The 24,047-nt window shown below is 38.0% G+C and overlaps 1 non-coding gene across 1 annotated transcript; it reads left to right on the top strand.

The window, feature by feature from the left end:
• The first annotated feature begins 866 nt into the window (after positions 1-866).
• On the top strand, positions 867-973 carry LOC141616053 (small nucleolar RNA R71). Its single transcript, XR_012530430.1, has one exon. It is a non-coding gene; the product is annotated as a small nucleolar RNA R71 (small nucleolar RNA).
• Positions 974-24,047: the final 23,074 nt, after the last annotated feature.

Genomic DNA, 24,047 nt, shown 5'->3' with positions numbered 1-24,047 from the left:
GTGAATGGCACTAACCGTTTCATGTCTCGGGGGATTAATTTGAGGTGGTAATTGCCCCTTTTGTCTTTGTGAGCTTGAAGATGCTAGTTGAGTCAATTGGGTTTCCAAAATTTTGGTGTGGGCTAGGATGTTGTTGATGGTGATTTTCTTTGCTTGACTATCCTTTTGCATTTGAGTGAAAAAACTCTTGTTGATTCTTTTGCATTTGGAGGACCGCTTTTTAAACATCAAAACCTTGGTCATTTTGTTGATTGTATGGAGTTTGATTTTGGTAACCTTGGTTTTGGTTGTAAAAGGGTCTTTGATTTTGGTTTCTCATGGGAGGTGGGGTGTATGTTGGTTGAGGGTTTTTAACATTTTGGCTTTTGTATGAGAGATTTGGGTGGAATTTGGTATTTTCATTGTAATAATTTGAATAAGGGGTACCACTCTTGTATGCTTGAAAAGAATTCACTTGTTCATTTGTTCCCCTACATTCACTTTGGTCATGTCCCAAATTTCCACAATTTTCACATATCCCACTTGGGATTGATGAAGATGCCGTCATGGCATTAACATGATGTTTTGGTGATTTTGAGGCTTCTTCAAGTCTAGCCATAGCTTTTTCGAACTTCAAATTGATGGTATCAATGTGAGCACTAAGTTGAGCACCCAATTGAGTAATATAGTCCACTTCATGCTTTCCTCCTCTAGTAGCCTTGCGAGGTCTACTATATTGTGAATTATGGACCGCCATTTCCTCAATCTTGTTCCAAGTTTGATTATCGTCAATTTCGGTGAACATACCATTTGATCCCATGTTGAGAATGTTTCTTGAGTCTTCATAAAGACCATTCCAAAATTGTTATACCAAGAACCACTCGCTAAGTCCATGATGAGGACATGAGCGACAAATTCCCTTGAATCGCTCCCAAGCTTCATACAAGGATTCTTCATCTCTTTGCTTAAAGCCCGTAATTTGAGCTCTTAGCATGTTAGTCTTTTCCGGTGGGTAGAATTTTTTGTAGAAAGCTAGAGCCAATTTCTTCCAAGAGTCAATTCCGAGAGTAGCCTTATCATGGCCTTTCAACCATTGTTTTGCGGTGCCAATTAGAGAAAAAGGAAATAAGACCCATCGAATTTGGTCTTGAGTTACACCGGTTTGAGAAATCGCATCACAATAGTCACAAAAAGTCTCCATGTGAGAGTGAGGGTCTTCACTAGGCATCCCCCCAAATTGGCTTCTTTTGACTAATTGGATAAATGCGGATTTGGCAATGAAATTTCCGGTGAAGTGTTGTGGTGTGGGAGTACCATTGGGTAGGCTCTCCTCGGTTGGTACGGAATGTGATGAAAATTTAGGCATTGTGGGTTGATTTTGTGTTGGATTTTGTGTTGGGTTCTCCTCACCTTCTCTTGCAAAAGGGTTGACGAACTCAATAGCGTTTGGTTGAATATCTACAACCTCACCAATACCTCTCAAAGTTCTCCTAGCAAGTCTTCTATTGTTTGTCAAAGTCCTTTCAATTTCGTGATCAAAGGGTAACAAGTTACCTTGTGATCTTCTAGACATGCAAAATATCAAACTTGAAAATAATTAGAACAAAACTTGAGGAGTTTTACTTCCCCAAGGCAAAGAAAGACACAACTAATAACAATCTAATAAAATCTAAATCAAGTTAACACCGTCCCCGGCAACGGCGCCATTTTTCGCCAGCCTCTCTTGAGAGGTTTAGTTTTCGGTACTTGTCGTTAGGAGCACCTAGACCAAAACACTATTTATAACTCCACAAACAGCTCTACAATTAGTAAAGAGGCAAGTAAAGGTCGGATCCCAAGGGACGGGAATTGAGATGAGATTTTCAATCGCAACTAGCGGTGTCTAGGGGTGTCACAATTTGGGGTTTTGAATAGAAGATCACTAAACTAAATAGCAATGAAAGTAAACAAGCAAGATGATTAAAAAGGGGTGTAAACAATTGATAAAAGGCACTAGGGTGTCATGGGGTCATAGGGGATTCATAGGAATTGATCATACAAACATATTCTCAAATTATAAGCAAGCAATTATTGTTGTGATGGATCGAGTTGGCTTATATCTTACGATCCTAGGAAAGTTTGGGTCTCGGAGCCGAATCGATTAGATTGTACAACACCTACAAGTCGACTTAATCTTCCCTACTCAACTATATGCATGGTCTAATGAGACTCGAGTTGGTTTATGTCTTACAAGTCTCATTGAAAAGATAGGTGATGGGTAAAAAATGCAAGGATTCATAGGCTCGCATTTCATCAAACATAACATGTGCATAAGTTGAGATCACAACAAGCAAGCAAATAAACTATGAAAACATATTAATTTAAGCATGAATCATCCCCCATGTTGGTTTCCCCTAATTACTCATTAACCCTAGCTAAGGAAACTACTCACTCATTATCATGTTGAACATGCTAGCAAGGTTGTCAATCATACCAACAAAGTAAAACATGATGAATAAATGATGTTAATTAACAATAATTAAAAAGGGATTAAGAGAATTATACCTACTAATGATTCCAATAATAAAGCAAAGAATAATAGAAGTACTTGATGATTGATTGGAAGGTTGTCAATCTCCCAATAATAACCCAAATCATCTTCAATTACCCAAAATGAAAGATGAACAAAAGAGGGAAATGAGATTTGTATTAAGACTTGATTAAAAGTTGATTACAAGATTAAAGAGAGATTAGATTGATATAAACTACACTAGAGATTGCTAAGAAGAACATGATTATCTAATTAGACTAATGGGGTATTTATAGTGGGGATTAGGTACACAAATTAGGGTTTACTAAGGGCTTAAATGACGATTAAGTCCTTGAGGAATCGCTCCTCTCAGAAAAATATGCGAGTCTCCTTTTTGCTAGTCTTTCCCAAGGTATGCGCATCCTTCATAGAACAAGTAGAAGACGGATTAGCTGTCACACAATCCGAGCGTCCAGGCCACGGGACGGGCGGATTGTGAGTCTTTTGGACGAGTGGATTTGTGGGGTGGACGGGCGGATTGTGGTGGTTTTGGACGAGCGGCCTTCTGAGGAAGACGCTCGGATTCCTTCTCTTGGACGGGCGGATTGTGGGCAATCCGCTCGGATTGTAGATCAGCTTCTTCCTTTCTTCTTTTCTTCCTTTCTCTTCATACAATCCTTGAGGATTTCCTCGGGGATGCAAGGATCTTTTCTCATCATTGCCCATCTACTATAGTATGTACAAAGGTCTTCTAGTCTTGTCTTCTCTTTGATGCTTGGTCATTGAATTCAATCAATTTAGCTCCATTTTGCCATGAAAATGCAAGGTTTGCACTCCTTTCCTACCAAGGGATCAAAACCTCAAAGAATATGCAAAACAAAGGACTAAAGACAATAAATGACCCAAATATGCACTAAAAAGCATGGGAACAAGGCTAATTCGGGGACTAAATACGCTCAAATTATGGTCACATCATGGAGTCACATTAGTCAGTTTTTGGGTCCTATCTATCCGGTTGAAGTTGTTCAATTCTTTGATAGTGTGTCGATTAATAAGGGAGTCTTGCATGCGGTGGTTAATGGGGTTGATGTGACGGTCTCTGTTTCGGATTTTTGCTCTGCTTTTTCGGTTCCCGATGACGGAATTGAAATTAATCCGAGTCTTGAATGGTCTAATGTGGTGAGTGAAAAGGAGATGTTAGTTAAAAGGTATTTTGAGGAGGTTGGGACGGACGGAGGTAATATTGTGGTTCGTCCTCTCTCGGCTAAAATCAAGTTCCTCTTGAACTTTCTTTGGAACACGGTTGTGCCGAGGAGAGGAGGTCGTGATAAAATTTCGAGTTATGAGGCTATTGTAATTTATTCATGGTTGGAGGGACAAAAAGTGAATTTGGTAAGTCTTGTGTTGCATCGTATCATTCAAACTAGTCTCACGGTTACAAAGGAAAAATTAAGTACAACAATCGACTTACCATATGGGATGTGGGTGTCTCAGTTGTTAGAGATAAAACAAGTGATGGGACGGGATAGTTACGGTGTAAGTGCACGGGATTGCATGTGTGATCGGTTGATCAAGCTTATGGGTCTTGTCGTTGATGGACCCGAGTTACTTCTTGTTAAGGATGTTGAGAAAAGCCCGGGTGATTCGGGTTTGGGGACTATGGAGGCTAAGTTGGAAGGGTTTATGAGTGGTTTAATGGAAAAGTTTGAGGAGCATTCAACAAACTTGGCTACGGTATTGTCACGGGTTGGACCATCTCGGTCTTTAGAGTCGGGTTTGGATGCTTCTCGGGTTTATTCTTGGATGGATGCTGTGGATAAGAGGTTAGAGGGGTTTGAAAGGGAATTGAAGGCAATCCGTGGGGAAGTGTTCCCACATGGTGACCGTCTTACTTTCCTCACGAGTCAAGGTGGAGCGTTGGTCATGCACGGAAAGGCTATGGCAAGTGATCAATCGCTTACATTGGAGGCCACGAAAGCTTTGTCTTTGAAGGTGCTCAACTTTGAGCGTAGTATTCAAACTCTTTCTCAGCTTGTGCGGAGTTCCTTTGATCATCTCGATGCCTTGGAGCATCGAACTCGGCCTGACTACGTGAACCCTTACCGAACCCGCAATATTTGATCTACCTCTGCCTTACCCTATTTAGCCCTGCCTATTTTCAGCTTTCTTTTTCATTTTATTATGGTGTGATTTACAAACTTATCATTCGGCCCAATTTTGGCATGCACTTGTGGATTATGGCCCAAGTGTTTCTTTAAACATGTGTTTCATTCTGCCCATCGGCTATAAACATGTTTCTTCAAAGTTTGTTTGATAATTAATTTTCTTGATGCTTTTAGTTATGTATGATAATATTAATTTCTGTGACGTTTTATCTCTTGTCTCGTCTTATATTATTCTAGTCATTTTTGATTTGTTCTTAACTTTTCGATGATGTCAAGAGGGGGAAAGAACGTCTATAGTAATCATCTACCTAAGCTTGCTCCTTGTCAAGACCAATTGTCTCTTAAAGTCCTTAAAGTTTCGGTTTTTGATAAATCGTTTTGATCTTGCGTTGAACTTTATTATTAAGATGACAGTATTATATTAAGGGGGAACTCTTTACTTAGTCACAACATTAGGAGGTTTGCCATCATCAAAAAGGGGGAATTTGTTGAACCATATAGCTTATATGTTTATGTTTTGATGATGTCAAGGTGTTTTATGTTTTATATACTTGTTGCGTGTAATCGTTTGTCTAAGTGTTTTAGAATCAACTTATTACAAGCAAGCAACAAAGAAGATTGTGATAATAGTATGAAATGTTCAAGCCTCTATTCAAGATCAAACGATATAAAGATTCATTCAAGATTTATATGAAGACGAAGTCCGTCTAAAGATTAATCAAGCTTAGATGATGACGTTGTTGGGAAATGTGTCCTCAACAATAGTGCGATCACATGATTTAAATATCATTATTAAATCTAATTACAAGAATACGGAAGGGATGATACATTACATATATATAGTCAACTGATCCACACATATCGGTAATGATTGGCTGGCTAGAGTTTGACATTACTGTCGTGCGACGGTGGTGATCAGTTGATCCCTTGAGGTCACACCTAAAGGACGATTCCCTTAATTGAAAAGGTTAATTAATTGTATACCGTCTGATTAATTAATTCCTTAAAATTGAACAAATTATCATAAGAGAGAAAATGACATCTTATTATAATGTGATTAAATGAGATTTTATTTAGTAATTTAAGAAGTTATATTACTAAAATTAATCGGTGTTTGCGAAACGCGCGAGATGAGAATGATAGGTTAGTTATAATTACAAGATATTGTGAATTATACTAACTAGTAATTAAATGACCATTTTATGAGAAAGTAATTTTACATTACTAGTCAATTTGTTAAATATGATTTATTTAATTTATAAATGATATTTAATTTGTTAAATATGCATTTTAAATTAAAACATGACATAAGACATGTCACATGTCACATGAAATACAATTGTACAATTGACAAAAATAAAATGGACTCCATATTACAAACATAGAAACCGAAATTTGGTGGACAAGGCTTTAGATTTTTGTCTTGTTCATTTGTCTTATTCTTTTGTCTAAAGACACTTGATAGTGACTTGACCATGCAAAAGCCTTACACCTACTTGTCTTGTGAAGACAAAAAGCAAAATAATTATGGTCTATGCAAGCCTTAGGCCACCGGTTTTTGTGTGGGATAATAGAGAATTTTTGTAATTTTTGGTCCATGAAATATACGATATTGGCAATTTAAAGGCGATTTAGCATAAAATTGAGCATGTTCATACATATTATAATGCTGCATTTTCTTTATGATTGTCATAATTTTAATTTATGTAATTTTGAATTATGTAATTTTACTTAGTATGGCCTTAGATTTTAATTGGTATTTCCCGAAATGTATGGGAATATCGATTCGGTTGTAATTTTATTGTGATCTCGTATCACCGTTTTGTAATTTAATAGATTTATTTTATTTTAGTTACAAATGTATAATAGGAAATTATGTAATTTATTATGTAATTTTATTCATTCCGGAGTTCCCGAAGACGGATTTCTTCAAGAATGGCGATACATAAAGACGGTGTTACCTCGAGATGCGTGTCACAACCGAAGTTCAAGGGACCAATGGAGTTGGTTTCCGAAATGTAATAGTTAAATAGTTTTTCTATTTTAGGAAAGGCCATACTAGGATTTATTTACTTTTATGCTTGCATTTTATTTTATGTCACATGCATTGCTAAATCGCCATAACTTAACATGCATTGTCTTTTTATCGAGTTTATCGACCGTGTCAATTACAATTATCGTAGTTCACCGCTTTAGTTCACTTAAAACGTGATAGATAATAAATTGACATGACCTCTCGCTAAAATAAACAATTGAGACTTAGCCTTACCAAAGAGTAGAAACCATGAAAACCTATTTCGTGAGGGAGTGCGCTCGGCCACACCGGGGTACAAACCTTGTTACGTAGGGGAAGTGGGTGATGAATGTTAATCCACCGAATTCATATTGATAAGGGATGTATCGGCCACACCGTGCCCAAGTTAATGTGGGTTTGGATCATGGACACATTTATTCGAAATTTGGATTGAACTCAACAAAAGTATTTGATAAGGGATGTATCGGCCCCACCGTGCCCTTGTCGATGTGTTTTGGGCTAAAGATAAATGTTAATGTAATTTTATCGACCAGGAGTTCTAAAAGTAGAATCGATTAAAGAGTTAATCCACCGAGTTATATTGATAAGGGATGTATCGGCCCCACCGTGCCCAAGTTAATATGAATTTGGATCTTGGAATCATTTATCATAGTTGGGTAGAGGTCACTATGTAAATGCTATACTTGTTTACAAGTATTAATAAAACGATAAATGTTAAGTTTTCCAATATTCCGTTATTATATTGTTCTATTTCTTTACCACAATTCATATATGATATCATTTCGATTGTTGATTCAAGTCTCCTTAAAACATCGTAACTAAAGACAAATATGAATTTGCTTCTAAAACCTCAAATGAACCATTGCTAAGGATCTCTTGCAAGGAGTATAGATTAAAGTTATTCATTATCAAACAGGTTTTTGATTCATGACTAACACTTCTACTTACAATGGATTATGTTTCATATACTTAATTGAATTAAGTACCTTGAAGCGATAAATTGTTTTGGTGATTAGATTTTCAGAATTCGTAATTGACCAAAATAACGCAACCACTTCAATGAAAGTTTTAAGACTAAAACGAACAAATGAAGGGTAATCTTCATGAATTCAATTTTGCTTCTCAAAGCAAAGACTCATTGAAATGAGTGGGAGCATTCTCTTAAACCGTTAAGATGAGGACAAGGTTCAAGAAGTAAAGATTATAATGGAATTGATACAAGGTAATGTTAAAAGTAAAGTTGTTGAGAATGACGATACTAAACCTATCAATTCTGACCGATAAAGTTTCCATTGTCTTAAATGTTAGACACTAGAGAGGAAACTACCCCAAATTATTGAAGGATCAACAAATTAGTTGTGGGACATCTAATAGGATCTTCTTCTTTATATGTTTATATGATTGACATAAATTTTGCTAGTACCATTTCGTCAGTATTAGAAACCAGTGGAGGTTTTCATCATTGTATGCGATACATAGAATGATTAGAATATGACGACTAGCAACAATATCGAGAGATAGAGTCATTGTGTACTAAATCTAGTTTTCGGGATTGGAGTTGTACTTAATTGTGACTATTAAGTGCATAAACTCTAAATAAGAATACAAACTTGTTAAGATACAAAAGAGGTTTCACTTTTGTGACCCTATACACCACGATTTGATGTATGGCTAGCCCATTATCAAGGTGATTATATTCTAAACCAAACTAGAATGATATATCATGAAGATGATGCAAGACTCAAAATTGGTAACCCAAGATTAAACCTTAAAATTTTGGAATGATGAACGCAAAGAGTTATCGAGTACTCTTGAAACCACTAGATTGTTAATGGTATATGCGTATCTTGTATTCAAAGCAAGATATCTCGTACTTTTTGGTTGAAAAGGAGATCGAGATTGTAAATCATTGATCCAAAATAGGTTGATCATTTTCTTTTACCAACGATTTAAGTTGACACTAATATGTTCACTTACTAAGGTAAATAGAGAAATCTTTGAAGAAGTTCAAAGTATTCAAAGAATCACGATTTGGTCGTGATGGGATTATCAAAGTGAAGACTTTGATATAAGCCAAAGGAAAGGTGATTTAATATCACAAGTTACTCTCTCTTAACACACATTATGGGACAATGTGTGGTTGGATAAGAAATCAAACGCTATTCGATATGGTTTGGACTTCGATCAAGTTACTTTGAGTTACTTGATCCCTTGGGGATTTTATCATTTTGTCTAAATTATTTTTCCACTAAATCATATGAGATATGAAATGGTAAGGGTACCATATTTGTAAGTTTTCACAAGAAACAAATGCTCATTTTTCCCTTTTTTTCAATTATCACGAGTACGAAGGGTTTGCGGCTCGTGAAGCTGTCTTTCTAAAATACAAGTTTATTTTAGAAGACAGAGTGGGAGAAATTATTCAAGAGCCACAAAGAATGCCACAGAGAATGTTATGTCGCAAGAAACTGGTCTTTCTTGGCTACATGAGACGTTTTGTGTAAAATATTGTTTCTTTAAAACCTAGGAGGTTAAATTCGTCACTTGTTAAAAATGATGAATTCATGCTACTTTTAAGAAAGTAAAGAGCTTATAACTTACAAAAGAAATTGGTTGATTCAAGTTGATTACTTCTAGAAAGTAATGAACATATGACTTACATAAGAGTGTTTAAGTCACAACTCAATACAAGGCTTAGAGCCATGAAAATCCGAAACAAAGGGCTTGATTAGTGACAAAGGGTTTTGCACTAATAAAGAGATATTTCAAAGCAAGATTGGTTGCAAAGGGTTTTGCACTAATTGAAATGATTAAGTCTATTTGGATCTTCTTAGGGATTGTGTTTCATTATGAAGTTATGAAATACATAGCAAGCGAATCTAAAACCCACTTCTTCAATTAGAAGGAATGTATTCAATACATGTCTTGAGTTTTGAAGATTCTTGCAATCCTAAGATAATGTGAAACTTAAGAGAGAATCTTAAGTAGGACATCAATGAGTTAGAATCAACATTTTTGATCATGTGATAAAACATTTCTCGATAAGTCGAGAAGTTGTGTTTATACATGGAGTTTAGTGGGAGTTACGGAATTTTAATTAGTCCGATATGTGGATGACATATTGATCATTGCGAATGATTTAAGACTTTTGGAATATTATAATACATCTTGAATATCCGGATTTATGAAGATAAATCCACATGATATTAGCGTCAGTAAGAAGTCTTATGTTGATAAGATTCATGACTAGTTCAATTAAATTGAACATATTTGATTGATTTCATTTGCTTCCGCTGCCGAATCAATTAAAAAGAAATGATGTATAACACTTCATATGCTTTGAGTATGATGAATTGTTTTCAAAAATCGAATTTAAGTAATCTTTACCAAGTAAGCTATAAAGATTACCCTTAAGTGCTTGCAGAAGCATTAAAGAAGTAAAGCAAAGTGTTTATGATGCAATATTGTGTAAGGGTGTTACACAAGTGACAATTGACAATTGAGATTGTGCATGGTTTCCGACAAAACCATAATCAAAACACATTAGGATGGTTAAGATACCATTGTGGCAATGTTAATTAAGAAGTAGATTTTCTAGAATCGTTCTAGGCAATAAAGAACAATGAGAGATATTTATAACGGAAATTGAGTACACTTGCGATCATGAGATGTGCAAGAAAGATGAGTCCCGCACACTGTGAAAACAGTGGGAGCTATTCTTAGGCTAGAGGGCCTATGTCTTGATTGGATCTCGACACGTACTCATAAAGTTTTGTAATGCAAATGTATACATTACAAAGGAAAACGAGTATGTAGTGAGGTTGAGTAAGGTACAAGAAATTGATAAAACCTACTAACCAAAGCCTTCTCAAAGGCTAAACATGATGAGTCATGTCATTTCAATTGAATCGAAATGAACAACTATGTACAAGATCAAATTAGATTATAAAACATGAAATAGTAATCAGGCATTGACTATTCATATGTGATAATCGCATTTGTCGTTCGAGTTTTACTTTAAAAACTCTTTTATTATACTTTGTTACATCCAAACGGGTTGTAGAGACAATTGAACCCCGTTAAAGTGAACACGGATTAGCATTGTATTCGCCCATAGTCACTTATATGAGGTGACGTCTCGAAGTGACTAGAGTGTGATGCGATTGATGGCAAGTTCAAGTGCCATGGAGTCATGTGAGATGACTAGTCGATCACATAGGCAGACTGTTAGGAACACTTTGTCGGGCAGTGACCGCTTATAGAGTTCTGGCAAATTTATAAAGCCTGGTCGTGGCGAGAGCTACTATAGTATTCTAATGAGTCAATTCTTTTGACTAAAGACTGTTCGCCTAAGATGGCACAGTTTCAGATTAACTTTGATTTGTGTTACTACGACCTTCGTAAATGGGGTCAAATGGGCATATTTTGGGTTATGATGGTGTGGCTAGTCGAAGGGAATAAGTGCGATAGGAATTGTCCACCCCCTTGTCGGGGTTAAAACAATATCTCAGGGCCACTCGAGGAGTAATGAATCGGAAATACGTGGCCACGCTCGGAAGGTATCTATGGTAGATAAATTCCGGTCAATCGATTATTCTCCGGATCGAGGAAACCACTCTCGATATGATCACTTGCAAGTACGACCGAAAGACACCTTGCATTGAGTGGGAGATAGTAATAGGACAAGAGAATTGGTGACGCACACTTGTCGAGGACAAGTGAGAGATTGTTGGGAAATGTGTCCTCAACAATAGTGCGATCACATGATTTAAATATCATTATTAAATCTAATTACAAGAATACGGAAGGGATGATACATTACATATATATAGTCAACTGATCCACACATATCGGTAATGATTGGTTGGCTAGAGTTTGACATTACTGTCGTGCGACGGTGGTGATCGATTGATCCTTGAGGTCACACCTAAAGGACGATTCCCTTAATTGAAAAGGTTAATTAATTGTATACCGATCTGATTAATTAATTCCTTAAAATTGAACAAATTATCATAAGAGAGAAAATGACATCTTATTATAATGTGATTAAATGAGATTTTATTTAGTAATTTAAGAAGTTATATTACTAAAATTAATCGGTGTTTTTAAAACGCGAGATGAGAATGATAGGTTAGTTATAATTACAAGATATTGTGAATTATACTAACTAGTAATTAAATGACCATTTTATGAGAAAGTAATTTTACATTACTAGTCAATTTGTTAAATATGATTTATTTAATTTATAAATGATATTTAATTTGTTAAATATGCATTTTAAATTAAAACATGACATAAGACATGTCACATGTCACATGAAATACAATTGTACAATTGACAAAAATAAAATGGACTCCATATTACAAACATAGAAACCGAAATTTGGTGGACAAGGCTTTAGATTTTTGTCTTGTTCATTTGTCTTATTCTTTTGTCTAAAGACACTTGATAGTGACTTGACCATGCAAAAGCCTTACACCTACTTGTCTTGTGAAGACAAAAAGCAAAATAATTATGGTCTATGCAAGCCTTAGGCCACCGGTTTTTGTGTGGGATAATAGAGAATTTTTATTCTCTTAATTCACACATCTTTCATTCTCATATAACATGCAAAATGTTCATGAATATTCTCTCTTCTCTCTCCTTAATATTCATTAAAAAGATGAGTATTTGATTAAAATTATTCACATAAATTACTAAGATTACTAGAAGTAGTATATGAGTATTAGTAATAGATTTTAAGGTAAACTACAATACAAACATCTAGTACATGTTTATTTGTGGGATTAAGGGATTGTCTTGGGTGCTACTAATTGGAGAATCTCTACTTTGGGATTTTTGTATGTTCATCCATTATTGGAAAGCTCAAGAACTAACAAGAAGGAGAACTTGTTGGTGCCCAATATGACCGAATTCATATGGTGAGAAAATGTTTTCTTATCTTCTTTTGTTTTAGTTTGCATGCATAAAATCCAACTTTAATTTTATGACAAATTAAATTAAAACATATATGAATATGTTAGTATATAGATCTACATTTCCTTCAGACGTAACCTATACTCAAAGATCTCCTTGAAGATTAGAATAGTATATGTGATTATCTCATAATGATAATCAAGAATGAGTTTCTTGAATTGGTAAAGTTATAGCTTTGCAGCTATAACATTACTAGTAAAAGAGCTCAATGTTATAGCTCTCCTACTATAATATTGAGATTGTAATACCCGCCCTTTTAGGGACCCTTTGACCGTCAGTGACTGTCCTTGGGAGCGGGAGTAATCTTAGGAATGTATGCCGAAACCATCTGGGGGTGCGTGATAAGAGTGGTACTCGATAGAGTAGAGGCTACTCGATCGAGTAGCTAGGTTACTCGATCGAGTAGGGGGCTACTCGATCGAGTATGTTGGGTACTCGATCGAGTGCCGGGTTTTCAGCGAGGGCTTTATATCGCGTTTTGTTAAATCCGCAAATCACTTCCGCCACTTTCCTCCTATCCTTCAGTCGCCTCTTTCCCTTCCCTTCACCTCAAAACCTCCATGGAAGCCTTTTGAAGATCCTTGAACCTTAGGAAGGCGTCTCTTGAGTCGGGTAGCGGTCGTTCGCTGAGTTTACCCTTAATAGGTACGTCACAATCATCATCCGTGCCTTTGTCTCTTTAGTTAGGGTTTGCTTGTTAGTGATAGATATTTGTATGGTGGTTATAGGCTTTGCTTGGTCGCTGGATGTGCTATCTGTCAGCGTGGATTGGTTGCGGTTGCTTAAAGGTAGGTTCGCCTACTCAGTTGCTGTAGATCGTCTAGTGTGTCGGTCGTTGTGATAGTATTGTGATTGCTTGACATAGTAATTGTATTGTGTTGTGGTTGTGGTTGTGATCGTTGTTGTTGGTTCTCGAGATGCGTTCTCGGCTGAGTGGGGTCGCTTGCGGGAGTGACTTCATGCCCTAGTTTCGCCCTTCGTGGAACCCGCCACGGAAGGGGATGTGCACATTAATGGACAGGGTTATCGCTCGGTATGATGAGCGGGGCTTAGGTGGGAACGGCTGCGGTCCCCCACTGGCAGGACTGGTCCAGTGGACAGTCAGTGACAGAGTTGGTTGGATTATGGTGGTTGTGTTTGGGGACTGATAGTAGTGTTGTATTGATAATTGTAGTTATCGTTGTTTTGTCTTATCTCAGTACTGACCTTGTGTGGTTGTTTGTTTGTTGTGTGTCTGCCGGCAGTCGGTCTTAGCAGGTGTTGATGTGGTTGATAGCTGGAGTCCGGGCAGGGATGAGTCTTCACGAGATTTGGTTATAGTGTCGAGTAGCTTCTGAGTTGTATCTTTTATACCGTTTGTTGTTTAAATCGCTTGTAATATAACTTAATAATTCTTTTATTGACGTTTGATAATTACTTACCTCGGGCAGCCGAGATGGTGACGCCCTTATATGCTAAGGAAGGCCTAGTTAAGGCTCCTCTGAATATCGGGGTGTTACAAAGTGGTATCAGAGCGACGATTTTGGAACCTGTAATAAATGAACATAATGAACGTAGGGAGTCTAATAAAATGAACCTGGTGTATGTGTAATGGGAGCCCCGGCTGATGCTAGATTTTGGGTGAGTAGGCGCCCTCATTTCAAAATCTTGGCCCCATGACGCTTAAGCCAGTCACATGGGATGGGAATGTGGAGTCCGTGTGTCTATGTGTGCTATGTATGTTAATTGTGCCGGAGCTACCTCCGGTTAAGTCTTTGTTAGAATTGATAGGGGTGTATTAGTGATATATTAGACCGTGTATGGTAATTGTCGATGAAATTAGTGAGGTTCTTTGGATGATTAGTGAGCTTATGTAATGGCTATGAGATGTGACGAAAGTTTACGTGATAGGAATGCGTGAAAATGTGGAACTGAATGTGTAATATGAATAGCGAACACGTAGGTGTTTGCCATAAAATTAATGATGACGGAAGTTGTACGTGAGACTATAGATCCTACCGTGATGACTATAATGATAATTATAGTATAGATGAGTAATAATCCGAATCACGGTATGTGGTAATGTGTTTATGCTTTGCTATTTAGCTGAAATTTTTCCGCTGCGTAATGTGTGATTCGTACTAAAATAAATTGCTTATGATAGAATGTGAAATATGGTAGATTAATTTGTTTTGAAAAGTATGCGTTTATGTAATACGTAACAGAAAGAATTAATGTTAATTATACGTTTCAATTTGAAGCAAACACGAGTTTAGTAATAGCATGTAAAGTAAGTTTGAGTGTAATAAAATGGCACGACTAGGTTCATAAATAACTCGGTGACAGGTAGACCGAGTTGGGTAATTTGTATAACGTAACGTGATATGTCTCTTAGTTGTTGAAGGGTTGTATTTGGTGCGACAATGGTTATAAAACGTGATTGAATGTGATAATTAGTGTCGGATCCCGAACTTAGTTTGGAATCGACACGCGGCGTTGTTTTGCAGGTATCTTCGAGTTACTTAGTGTTCAGACCGAGTACTTAACTATACTTGACCGAGTGCGAGTGCTTACTTGACCGAGTAGACCTCACTCGATCTAATTAGGAAGCTATGGTGTCGGGATGTGGGAAAATTCCTGCAGTTACTCGACGATTTAGCTCCTACTCGATCGAGTAGGGTGGTACTCGATCGAGTACCCCAGGCACTCGATCGAGTAGGTTACTGTACATTAATTCCTACGGGTTTTCCTAAAACCGCTAATCTTTCTATTTCTTCTTCTTATTCCTCTATATTTCGACACCCTACACCTAAATCCCTCTCAATTCCTTATTTCCTCTCAAATCCTCTCATTCTCTTGGGTTAGTAGTGATTCTTGGGGTTAATTTCTTAGTTTAATTTCGTTTCTCTACTTTGTTCATCAATCAAGGTATGCTATTCTTCCTTATGTATATGGTTTATTGCTTTGAATGTGTTAAAATAGTGAAATAATCTGAAATTTTCGATTCACATGAGTAGATAGTTGCTTTTGATTGTTGAAATATGATTCACATGTCTTCTTTCCATGTTTGTTGGTGGTTAATTGCTGTAAATTAGATTAGAAATTGCAAAGATTGAACTCGAAATTTCTAGGGTTTCCAAAATTGAAATTGATTTTTGGTTGTTTTACAATGGTTAGATGATAGAATTGAGCCTTAAGTATTGTTTATATCATGTTGGAGGATAGATTTTGATGATTTTACCCTTAAAAAGTTGCCTTAAAACTCCGTCTTAAAAGTGCCTTAAATGGAAATTCGTGATTTATAATTGGAAAATTGATGTTGTAGTTGACAATATAAGCATGAGTTGAACTTCAATATGCTAATAGAAACAATGATTGATGAATATATACCGAAATTTTCACAGCTGTAAAGACCGTCTGCAAATTCTAATTGAATTGTTGTTCATAATATTGAAGGGTGATAATGATATGTTCTAAATTATTCTTGTCCATGAACTAGTAAGAATGCCTCACATGTGATTAGAAGTGTGTTTGGAACAACCTCTAGAAGCATGCTAGGATATTCAAATTTGTTGAGCATATGACGTATGAGTAGTAATAATTGAGCTTGTATGCTAAAATCTTAGAAACTGCTGGTGAATGCGTGTACATAGCTTAATATTCAAGGTAAATGGCATGACTTAGGTGCTTCACATGTTGAAATTTGTTGATAAAATGATGTACCTAACTGAGTAAGTTAAGTTCAAGATTACATGAGATAAATGGTTGCATGTTTATATAAATTGTTTGAACTTATACCCAAAGCAGATGTCGAGACTGAACCTTGGAACCCGCCAAAGTAAACGGGGGAGGGGTGATCCACCTGAGAGGGGGGAAGCTAGTGGACCGGTGGTACCCGCAGTTTCCGAATACCCTTCAGTTGTTTTTGTTGACTTCAAGCAAAGGGAGCGTTTTGTAGCCTTACAAAAACGCAAGATGAGACCTACAAAGTGTATAGACACCAGTGTGTTAGAGGAGTTGGAGATAGAGACGGATGTCCGTCACATATTCGAGACCTTGGGTTTTGCGGGTTTGTATAGGCTGAGGAAGCATACTTACCCTTTTCTTACTTTGGAATTCATGAGCTCTTTTAACTATGACCCAGCGGGTCAGACTGTCGAGTTTAGATTGATGAATACCAGTTTTCTGTTGACCATGGATTTGTTTGCCTCTCACCTTGGGTTGGACAAGCCTCCCAAGGACTCCATCACCGACATTCCAGCTGAGTGCGGCGTCTGCCGCCTAATGCCTTGCTTGACTGGGAAGCAAGCTCCCACCTCGAGCAACATGCTGATTAATGATGTTCAGCATGTTACCTTGAGGATCTTTCTCCGTTCTCTCTCGAACCTCCTCTATGACCGAAAAGATATCAGTAAATTGAATAACCATGAGGTTTTACTTTTGATGTCGTACCTCAACCCGGAGCGGGCCAAGAAAGTGGTCTTTAATGCTCCTTCTATAGTTTGCGCTGCCCTTGCCTTGATGGCTTCTTTTCCTTCTCGGTACCTGAGCTGTGGTGCCATTGCCACTCGGTTAGCTGAAAAGCTAACCTCCTTTGAGGCTTCTTCGGCGTACGTGCCTCTAGCTACCCCAGTGCCTACCATGGATCGTGAATACTATCTCGACCTGAAATGGTTGAGGACCTTGGCTGACGGTAGCCTAGCTTGGAGGGTGTATGGCATGAGTTGGATGAAGATTCCAGCTCCTGAGCACCTCCCAGCCACAGAGCCCCTAGAGCCGGCAGTGGTGACTGTGGATGTGGATGAGGAGGAGAAGGAGGAGGAGGATGATGACGGACCCCGCCAGCTACAGACCTATCTCATCGACGGTACCATTCTTGAAGAGATGCCGGAGCCGACGAAGGGTGAGAATGCGGGAGTTCAGGTGGCGGAGAGACCCAGAGTGGTGAGGGGACCCCGTCGAGTGAGGGAGAGGGCCACGGAGACTAGGCCACAGCCAGTAGCACCGCAGCAGCAGCAATCCTTTCCATGCTACCCTTACCTCGACACCCCGGAGACGCGATCCAGTTACCTGGCGGAGAGAGTGTCATCTACCTTGACACTCCGGAACATGCACGAGATGGCATACACTCAGGGGATAGGGACCGAGGGATCGCATCCAGTTTGGTGGAGTGGAGTTGGGAACTACTCGGGGGTTTTCCATTCCTACGGGGTGGATCAGTCGACGTGGGGGGCACCTCAGTCCTTCCCTTACGGTGGCTTGACCCCATGGTACGTGGGCCCAGGAGCAGGAGCAGGGGCGGATGCGGGGATCGGGTCAGCAGGAGCAGGTACTTCGGGTGGTGGTGATGATGAGGTGATGTTCGAGCAGCAGCAGCAGGAGGAGTGATACTCCTCGTTCTTATCTTTGTTGATAGTAGTTGATGTTAGGTGGTGATATTGTTGTTAGACTTTGGTAGTTATTTCCTTTTAGTATTGAGACTTAGTTCGATTTGTATGGTTGGCCATAAGGCCGGATTTCATATTCTAACTATTGCAGGATATTAGAAGTCGAGGAGTCGTCCCGACTCGATCTTATACGACCTATATACGCATGTATGTTATCTTATGACAGGCTTTACAAGGAATTTGTCCTGTAGTTACTCGACAGAGTACCCCGTACTCTATCGAGTAGCTGCAGGAAGAAAAGAGAGAAAAGTTTCTGACCTGTAGGCCACTCGATCGAGTAGCCAAGACACTCGATCGAGTAGCATGGCACTCGATCGAGTACCGCTAGTTACTCGATCGAGTAGCACTGTTACAGGAGGTTTTCGAAAATTATAAATGCTCAATTGTTTTATAATTGCAAGTTTATTGTTTAATGTGGTTATTAGTGTGTAGTAACACCTTTGAACCGTTAATTTCATGTGTTGGAAGTCGTGTTTGAAGTTTTATAAGCGTATTTGTCACAATTAGTAAGGCGGTAATAATTTCTTATTACTTTTATTTTGTATACGCCTCATCACGATCTATTTATCGGAGTTGTAGCTTCTCGTACATTTGTGCATACCATATTAATATATGTTATCAACGGTGACTAGTTATTCCGATGACGTGTGTGTGATTTTAATTTAACGAGTGTATAATTAGTGAGTAATGTCCATAATAAATAATGTGGTTTTCTTTCATGTTTTGATGCCTATAATAAGTAATACGTGTTGATATTTGGGGTGGTGAACTTCGGGGACGAAGTTCCTTTTTAGAGGGGAAGAGTAATGTCGCGAAATAAAAAGGTTGTTTTTGAATAATGTTTCGCTCGTTTATAATGTTGTGGTAGTTGGTCTATAATGTTGTTGGTATCATGTGTTCAAGTATTGCTAAAAAAAAAAAAAAAAAAAAAAAAAAAAAAAAAAAAAAAAAAAAAAAAAAAAAATTGAGAGTGGTCGTATTTGAATCGCGTTGCCAAGTGACATGGTGGCATTAGTTGTACCACATGAAAGTTGATATGAGACATGTTCTAGATTGATAGTTGGATAGTAATTATTGTATGTTGGGAGATCGTGAGTGACGATTCGCATTGCGAGTCGGATGCCTTATATATACATAAAATAACGGTTGACTGTGATAAAGCTTGCATGATAGTGGCAAGAATCGATAGGTATAGATATGGACGGTGATGATGATGACATGGGGGGGGGGTGGTGTTTACAAGGAGTAGTAGTTTGGCCGGGAAGATTGGTGAGATTGTGTTGGTTACGAGTCATGAGCGGGAGAGGTGAGTTGAACTTCGGGGACGAAGTTCTTTTTAAGGGGGGAAGACTGTAATACCGCCCTTTTAGGGACCCTTTGACCGTCATTGACTGTCCTTGGGAGCGGGAGTAATCTTAGGAATGTATGCCGAAACCATCTGGGGGTGCGTGATAAGAGTGGTACTCGATAGAGTAGAGGCTACTCGATCGAGTAGCTAGGTTACTCGATCGAGTAGGGGGCTACTCGATCGAGTATGTTGGGTACTCGATCGAGTGCCGGGTTTTCAGCGAGGGCTTTATATCGCGTTTTGTTAAATCCGCAAATCACTTCCGCCACTTTCCTCCTATCCTTCAGTCGCCTCTTTCCCTTCCCTTCACCTCAAAACCTCCATGGAAGCCTTTTGAAGATCCTTGAACCTTAAGAAGGCGTCTCTTGAGTCGGGTAGCGGTCGTTCGCTGAGTTTACCCCTAATAGGTACGTCACAATCATCATTCGTGCCTTTGTCTCTTTAGTTAGGGTTTGCTTGTTAATGATAGATATTTGTATGGTGGTTATAGGCTTTGCTTGGTCGCTGGATGTGCTATCTGTCAGCGTGGATTGGTTGCGGTTGCTTAAAGGTAGGTTCGCCTACTCAGTTGCTGTAGATCGTCTAGTGTGTCGGTCGTTGTGATAGTATTGTGATTGCTTGACATAGTAATTGTATTATGTTGTGGTTGTGGTTGTGATCGTTGTTGTTGGTTCTCGAGATGCGTTCTCGGCTGAGTGGGGTCGCTTGCGGGAGTGACTTCACGCCCTAGTTTCGCCCTTCGTGGAACCCGCCACGGAAGGGGATGTGCACATTAATGGACAGGGTTATCGCTCGGTATGATGAGCGGGGCTTAGGTGGGAACGGCTGCGGTCCCCCACTGGCAGGGCTGGTCCAGTGGACAGTCAGTGACAGAGTTGGTTGGATTATGGTGGTTGTGTTTGGGGACTGATAGTAGTGTTGTATTGATAATTGTAGTTGTCGTTGTTTTGTCTTATCTCAGTACTGACCTTGTGTGGTTGTTTGTTTGTTGTGTGTCTGCCGTGATCCCTTATGGTGAGCAGTCGGTCTTAGCAGGTGTTGATGTGGTTGATAGCTGGAGTCCGGGCAGGGATGAGTCTTCACGAGATTTGGTTATAGTGTCGAGTAGCTTCTGAGTTGTATCTTTTATACCGTTTGTTGTTTAAATCGCTTGTAATATAACTTAATAATTCTTTTATTGACGTTTGATAATTACTTACCTCGGGCAGCCGAGATGGTGACGCCCTTATATGCTAAGGAAGGCCTAGTTAAGGCTCCTCTGAATATCTGGGTGTTACAGAGATGCTGAGTTTATTATACACGACTTATAATGTTTCAAAAATTGTTTTGAAAACTGTTTGAAGTTTATTTTAAATGTTTTGATAAAAGTATTTATATAATAAAGCCCGGTTTAGTGCGGAGTTTGGTTTTATGTTGGACGTTGATTAGTAGTCATGTTGGGTCAACTTATGAGTTGGACTATGCTACTAATTAGGGTTTTAACAAAGCCTCTCCTAAAACCTAAATTCTAACCCATATATTGAGCTAGGATTTGCACGAGTCACGAGGCTTATGAGCCGTGACATCTCGTATTACCTAGGATATATTTAGTAAAGATTTTATTCTATAATATCTTTACATATCTTATATATCTCATTCAATATATTTATTTATGATAAAAGGTATTCTTGTTTTAGGAAATCTTATCATATCTTAGAATTTATAGTAAAGATAATATTTGAATAGATTGTATTCTATCTTTTGGAATATTCTTTATTATCTTTTAAGGCTTTTAGGAAAGAGATAATAGAAGATATGATTTGTTAACATATCTCTTTTATTCGACCAATTAGGGTTTCTATAAACCGAATTGCCTTGCTCTTTCTTTCCTATAAATGCTTTGCTCTTTACAACATTTAAAGTAGAGACCTTAAGCATAAAAATTGATTTTAATTTTACAAAGCAAACCGTGTGTTTTCAAGCAGAAAAACCGATTTGTTATTTTTGAAAGGTCGTGTGTTTTAAACTCGTATACTCGTTCTTATTGTTATCGTTGTAAGATAATAATGCTTAGTTGATTTCTTACTTATTCATTAACGTGAACCTTTGTTAAGATCATTAGTGTTTTCTTATTAGCGTAAGTTAGTCACTCGAGTATTTAACGATACTCATTGAGTTACAGCTAGAGTTAGTTGTACGAGTTGGGTTAGTAAATTTGTAATCCGTAGAAAGGTACTAAATTTATTAATCGAGAATAGTGGACGTAGGTTTCGACTTGTGAAATTGAACCACTTCAAAAACCGTGTGTCTCCTCGTTCTTTCGTTCGTTTGTTTATTTCGTTTTACATTCACTAGTTGATTAGTTAAAGTTTAATCAATAAACTTTAAATAATCAATTACATACACATAATCGAAAAAGATTTCAAAAGTTTTAAATCCTCAATTCACCCCCCCCCCCCCCTCTCTTGAGTATTTTGGATCAATAGACTCTTCAACCTCATTTATGCACCTCCCGCAAACCACCCGGTGATGATTGGGCCGCATGTTTGGTACACGGAACGATTTATGACAGTTCGTAAGTTTATCATCAAGTGATAGCTCAAATACTTGTGTCTACCCCTTGGTCGTCATCTACGCGCCATTACGATCGTTTCGTTTTGACAGTAATTAGAGTTTATTTGGAGTCCGGGTCAAAAACCGTCTTCATTTTCTAATAAACCGTTTAAAAATGTTCTGGAATATTCCGGATATTTCTATTCCATAATTTTAATCTTTTCATATTTTGGTAAAATATATCCCGAAATCTTATTTTAAACGATAAGGAAGTTGAGATCTACCGCAATTCCATAACAGAAATGCGGAAATCTTTCTTCCGCGGGAGGAAACCTCTGGGGAAAGGACGCAGCACCTGTTGCGCCTCTTCCAAGAGTCGCACTGGCTGTTGCGCCTCTTCCCCATCCCTTTTCTGCGTATTTTCAGATCTTTTCGAGATTTATTTCCAAAGTTTCAGTTATACAATAATTCCTCCATGTGATTAGTATAAATAGGGACCTCCATCCCACATATTTCTCACGCGAGTGTCCGCCTTTCTCTTCTCCCTTTACATGCTAAGACCGTGCTCTAAGCTTATTGACATCTACGTGCTTGATCAATCGACCACGTAAGCTCGGATCCTTCTGAGTACCAGTCTCGTTGCATGACCGACCAATTTGACCAACTACACTCATTAATCAATCAATTTAATTTAAATCCTCTTACGAGGGCACTTTCATCATACATTCGAGTCGAGCAATCACTAATCGTTAACTTAGTCAATCTCGTTTCGTCAAACATGTAAGTCTGAGGGTGTAAATCCTATATTTCATTGTTGTATTTTATTATTGTATCAATTAATGTAAGGTTTACGTCGAAAATATGTTTAAAACCGATTTATAAAACCCTTTATCAAACCTATTTTTACGGATTAACAGAAGATAGACGTCGAGAAGAAACGCAGCAACTGCTGCGCCTCTTCGAAGGGTCGCAGCATATGTTGCGCCTCTTCCTGAGGCTGCCGCAGTTTCTGCCTTTCTTCTTCTTCCTTTGTCCCTTGTTAATTCGTCTCTTTTGTTCCGTCTTTTTTTTTTTTTTCTTCATGTTCCATTCACCTAATAATTATAATACATAGTTCATAATATTTGTCTCCTTTAATCCGACTTAAATCCCTTATAATCAATATTTGCGGGTTTTCGTCATTAAAATCAAACCTGGATTTTGGAGATTCGATTTGTTCATATCAAATATTTGGAATTCAACTTTTGTACATATTTTCATCTGTTTATCAACCCTTCTTAATAGTTCAATATAAGTAAACCTAATTAATTTGTATCAATTAGTTATATTTCGCCCACGATTAGTTTTAGTCCGCTTTAATTCATTCTTTATCGCTTTTATGACCAATTCGCATGTAAATAACCTGTTAAATCACTTTCATTCGAGTCAAATATCGATAATCGATCATTAAATCACCAACGAACATTAACAATATGCAGTTCCAGCTTCACAGCCAGAACTCACCTCAAGAACAGACACAGTGACCACTGCGGCTCTTCCGAGGGACGCAGCGTTGCTGCGCCGGTTCCGGGGCGATTTCTGTCTCTGAACTTCCGTTCTTGCTTTGACCTAGTTTGTTAGTTTACGTATTAGTCGACTATTAATTGTAATATCACCACTAATCTGTCCGTTTTCTAACCCTAATTATTTTCCTTTTCTTTTCTCAAATTATCCGTCTTAAATATATTTTCGACGTAAATCATTAAACCATTGTAATTATTGTAATCTATTTATTTATTGTACTTTATTATTTTTTATCGTTTGTTTGCTTGTTTTTCACATGTAATCAATCTTAAATCCCTACTTCGACCTATTGTATGCTAAATTATATGTTCACCGACTTAGTTAATTCTCACATGCTAGGATTAATCTATTGTTTATTGCATTGCATGCATATAATCGACAACATATCGAGTATAGATAATTTCCCTAATCATTAGTAGAGGTCGCTATCGAAGCGGGCGGGATTAGGTGTTCGATCAAAAGAGCTTCCTAATAGGTACCCTCACCCCTTACTCCAGATCTCTGTGAACATCCG

Source organism: Silene latifolia, chromosome 11 (assembly GCF_048544455.1).
Source record: "Silene latifolia isolate original U9 population chromosome 11, ASM4854445v1, whole genome shotgun sequence".
In the NCBI taxonomy this organism is placed as follows: Eukaryota; Viridiplantae; Streptophyta; class Magnoliopsida; order Caryophyllales; family Caryophyllaceae; genus Silene; species Silene latifolia.
The sequence above is the reverse complement of the archived record's forward strand: the minus strand, read 5'-3'. Positions and strand labels throughout refer to the sequence as shown.